Source organism: Schistocerca piceifrons, unplaced genomic scaffold (assembly GCF_021461385.2).
Source record: "Schistocerca piceifrons isolate TAMUIC-IGC-003096 unplaced genomic scaffold, iqSchPice1.1 HiC_scaffold_1206, whole genome shotgun sequence".
Classification (NCBI taxonomy): Eukaryota; Metazoa; Arthropoda; class Insecta; order Orthoptera; family Acrididae; genus Schistocerca; species Schistocerca piceifrons.
Window position 1 is genome coordinate 62,501 of NW_025727022.1, and position 5,000 is coordinate 67,500.

The window sequence follows — 5,000 nt, forward strand, 5'->3', positions numbered from 1 at the left end:
ACCCATGTTGTGCCTTAACCTAACCCATGTTGTGCCTTAACCTAACCCATGTTGTGCCTTAACCTAACCCATGTTGTGCCTTAACCTAACCCATGTTGTGCCTTAACCTAACCCATGTTGTGCCTTAACCTAACCTATGTTGTGCCTTAACCTAACCTATGTTGTGCCTTAACCTAACCTATGTTGTGCCTTAACCTAACCTATGTTGTGCCTTAACCTAACCTATGTTGTGCCTTAACCTAACCTATGTTGTGCCTTAACCTAACCTATGTTGTGCCTTAACCTAACCCATGTTGTGCCTTAACCTAACCCATGTTGTGCCTTAACCTAACCCATGTTGTGCCTTAACCTAACCCATGTTGTGCCTTAACCTAACCCATGTTGTGCCTTAACCTAACCCATGTTGTGCCTTAACCTAACCCATGTTGTGCCTTAACCTAACCCATGTTGTGCCTTAACCTAACCCATGTTGTGCCTTAACCTAACCCATGTTGTGCCTTAACCTAACCCATGTTGTGCCTTAACCTAACCCATGTTGTGCCTTAACCTAACCCATGTTGTGCCTTAACCTAACCCATGTTGTGCCTTAACCTAACCCATGTTGTGCCTTAACCTAACCCATGTTGTGCCTTAACCTAACCCATGTTGTGCCTTAACCTAACCCATGTTGTGCCTTAACCTAACCCATGTTGTGCCTTAACCTAACCCATGTTGTGCCTTAACCTAACCCATGTTGTGCCTTAACCTAACCCATGTTGTGCCTTAACCTAACCCATGTTGTGCCTTAACCTAACCCATGTTGTGCCTTAACCTAACCCATGTTGTGCCTTAACCTAACCCATGTTGTGCCTTAACCTAACCCATGTTGTGCCTTAACCTAACCCATGTTGTGCCTTAACCTAACCCATGTTGTGCCTTAACCTAACCCATGTTGTGCCTTAACCTAACCCATGTTGTGCCTTAACCTAACCCATGTTGTGCCTTAACCTAACCCATGTTGTGCCTTAACCTAACCCATGTTGTGCCTTAACCTAACCCATGTTGTGCCTTAACCTAACCCATGTTGTGCCTTAACCTAACCCATGTTGTGCCTTAACCTAACCCATGTTGTGCCTTAACCTAACCCATGTTGTGCCTTAACCTAACCCATGTTGTGCCTTAACCTAACCCATGTTGTGCCTTAACCTAACCCATGTTGTGCCTTAACCTAACCCATGTTGTGCCTTAACCTAACCCATGTTGTGCCTTAACCTAACCCATGTTGTGCCTTAACCTAACCCATGTTGTGCCTTAACCTAACCCATGTTGTGCCTTAACCTAACCCATGTTGTGCCTTAACCTAACCCATGTTGTGCCTTAACCTAACCCATGTCGTGCCTTAACCTAACCCATGTCGTGCCTTAACCTAACCCATGTCGTGCCTTAACCTAACCCATGTCGTGCCTTAACCTAACCCATGTCGTGCCTTAACCTAACCCACGTCGTGCCTTAACCTAACCCACGTCGTGCCTTAACCTAACCCACGTCGTGCCTTAACCTAACCCACGTCGTGCCTTAACCTAACCCACGTTGTCGCCTAACGTAACCCACGTTGTCGCCTAACGTAACCCACGTTGTCGCCTAAACCTGCTCTGTAATTGTTATACGACTCGTTCAATTAGTGTAGTGTTGCCCACCCGCAACCCTCGCAATATAGTTCGCTACTCGCACTCCCCGCTCCCCTGTGTATCGCTTCATGTTAAACACCTTGCAAGTCTTGCTCACTTTCCACATGCTCCTGCTGTACACTGTAATGTGGATGGCAGCAGGACGTACATGCCGCCCCTCCCCACGTCCCCACCTTGCCCCCTGCCTTCGCAAGCTGGTTGGTGAGAACTTTGCATGTTCAATGCCCTCCGCATGCGACGTACTCAGGCTACGTTGTGGTGCGGCCTGTGTCAACTGTCCGCTAATGTCGTACGCGTAAACCACAATCTGTACTGCACATTCGTCCTTATGTACTGAATGATACATCGTGGCACATGTGTGACCGTACAACGACTGCGCCCAAAAACGGCGGACCATACAGTGCAAATATTGTGCACGCAGCTACGTGTCGTCTCCCTATGAGAGCTGGATTGCAGTGTGGTACGCCATAGAGACGTGTGGGAGGAACGGACGCCGTGGATGGCGATCAGCATGAGCTGTCTGTTGATGTATTCGGACCTAGTCGTCTCTCCTCACACACCGTGATGGCATGGTGCACCGCGTTCCATATCTGCGACATGCTACAGAGGCCGGTTGACAGTCGTTCGAGCAATGGACATCGCATACGTACGGGGGCCACCTTCCACGTATTGTCTAGGCGTGCACATTTTGTTGCGTGTATGTGGGCAGACGTAGTGTGGCGTGACACCTGACACAGGCATGCAATAATCGTGGAAGTTGCAAATGGCGATGGACGCCTGCGTTTTCTGGTGAAGTTACGCAAATGAACAAATGGTAACCTGTTGTGGTGCGGTTGTTCTCGCTAGGGGTGAATCGGTGATGGCGACGATAGGTTGAGGTACTAACCGGTTGTTCCAGCGATACCCACCATGCCGACGAAACTGAACGGCATCTGGGTGTGAAGCGATACGCGGCGGTGGCTGGGTGGGACCGTCCCCGGCCGGTGAGGGGGCGCCTCCCGGCGTGCTGGCCGCGCGGTGCGTGGGCGCACGCGCTACAGCCGGCTGGTGGGGGCGGCCAGTGGCAGGCGCGCCGGCCGACGGACGCGGCAGGCGTCGCAGCTGCGCGCCGGCGCACCCTGCGCGCGGCGCCGTGCGGCCAAAGTAGGTCCTCGCGGGCCCGGTGCGAAGCGCGGTGGACATCTTCAGTGTGCTGGTCCGATTGAGGACTGTGTGCGTTGAGGATGCGCTGCCGCCCGGCGCTCGGCGCCGCGACGCCGTCTGCTGCTCGGTCGCCCCAGCGGTTCTCGCTGGTGGTTTGTATCGCAGCTGTGCGGATGTGTTGGCGCGTGCGCTGTGCTGGGAGAGTTCGCTTCGGCACCCAAGTGGGGCTTTTGTCCTTCTGTGGCGCTGGCGTTGGAGCTGCCGGTCACCGTAGGTGGCGCGTGTTGTCTCCCGCCGGCAATGCCACGACAGCACGCTCCCGGGCCTCTGTCGGCAGCGGCAAGCTCAGTTGGGAGCACGGGTGGTCGCACCGAAAGCGTCTACTCGCCTAACTCCGGGCGATTGCGCCTCTCTCGAACCCGACCAAGTACTTGGGACGGCGCTGCGCGCCGCCGGGACCTGAGAGGGTTTCGAGGTGTATTGTGCAGGGGAGCTCAGCCTCCTCCTGTTTGCAGAATGATTGAGCGGACGCTTGCGTGTTCGCGCGGGCCCCCGGGACACACTCCCGGGCGGCCGGCTGCTCAGCTCTAGTTGACGCAGCTCCCTGGTTGATCCTGCCAGTAGTCATATGCTTGTCTCAAAGATTAAGCCATGCATGTCTCAGTACAAGCCGCATTAAGGTGAAACCGCGAATGGCTCATTAAATCAGTTATGGTTCCTTAGATCGTACCCACGTTACTTGGATAACTGTGGTAATTCTAGAGCTAATACATGCAAACAGAGTCCCGACCAGAGATGGAAGGGACGCTTTTATTAGATCAAAACCAATCGGTCGGCTCGTCCGGTCCGTTTGCCTTGGTGACTCTGAATAACTTTGGGCTGATCGCACGGTCCTCGTACCGGCGACGCATCTTTCAAATGTCTGCCTTATCAACTGTCGATGGTAGGTTCTGCGCCTACCATGGTTGTAACGGGTAACGGGGAATCAGGGTTCGATTCCGGAGAGGGAGCCTGAGAAACGGCTACCACATCCAAGGAAGGCAGCAGGCGCGCAAATTACCCACTCCCGGCACGGGGAGGTAGTGACGAAAAATAACGATACGGGACTCATCCGAGGCCCCGTAATCGGAATGAGTACACTTTAAATCCTTTAACGAGTATCTATTGGAGGGCAAGTCTGGTGCCAGCAGCCGCGGTAATTCCAGCTCCAATAGCGTATATTAAAGTTGTTGCGGTTAAAAAGCTCGTAGTTGGATTTGTGTCCCACGCTGTTGGTTCACCGCCCGTCGGTGTTTAACTGGCATGTATCGTGGGACGTCCTGCCGGTGGGGCGAGCCGAAGGCGTGCGACCGCCCCGTGCGTGCTCGTGCGTCCCGAGGCGGACCCCGTTGAAATCCTACCAGGGTGCTCTTTATTGAGTGTCTCGGTGGGCCGGCACGTTTACTTTGAACAAATTAGAGTGCTTAAAGCAGGCAAGCCCGCCTGAATACTGTGTGCATGGAATAATGGAATAGGACCTCGGTTCTATTTTGTTGGTTTTCGGAACCCGAGGTAATGATTAATAGGGACAGGCGGGGGCATTCGTATTGCGACGTTAGAGGTGAAATTCTTGGATCGTCGCAAGACGAACAGAAGCGAAAGCATTTGCCAAGTATGTTTTCATTAATCAAGAACGAAAGTTAGAGGTTCGAAGGCGATCAGATACCGCCCTAGTTCTAACCATAAACGATGCCAGCCAGCGATCCGCCGCAGTTCCTCCGATGACTCGGCGGGCAGCCTCCGGGAAACCAAAGCTTTTGGGTTCCGGGGGAAGTATGGTTGCAAAGCTGAAACTTAAAGGAATTGACGGAAGGGCACCACCAGGAGTGGAGCCTGCGGCTTAATTTGACTCAACACGGGAAACCTCACCAGGCCCGGACACCGGAAGGATTGACAGATTGATAGCTCTTTCTTGATTCGGTGGGTGGTGGTGCATGGCCGTTCTTAGTTGGTGGAGCGATTTGTCTGGTTAATTCCGATAACGAACGAGACTCTAGCCTGCTAACTAGTCGCGTGACATCCTTCGTGCTGTCAGCGATTACTTTTCTTCTTAGAGGGACAGGCGGCTTCTAGCCGCACGAGATTGAGCAATAACAGGTCTGTGATGCCCTTAGATGTTCTGGGCCGCACGCGCGCTACACTGAAGGAATC

At 53.1% G+C, this 5,000-nt stretch overlaps 1 non-coding gene across 1 annotated transcript in view; it reads left to right on the forward strand.

Annotated features, from left to right (window-relative positions):
- Positions 1–3,411: 3,411 nt before the first annotated feature.
- Positions 3,412–5,000, forward strand: part of LOC124729364 — a 1,909-nt gene continuing 320 nt past the window's right edge. The window contains exon 1 of the ribosomal RNA XR_007007637.1: positions 3,412–5,000. This exon is cut by the window's right edge and continues 320 nt beyond it. This is a non-coding gene — a ribosomal RNA (small subunit ribosomal RNA).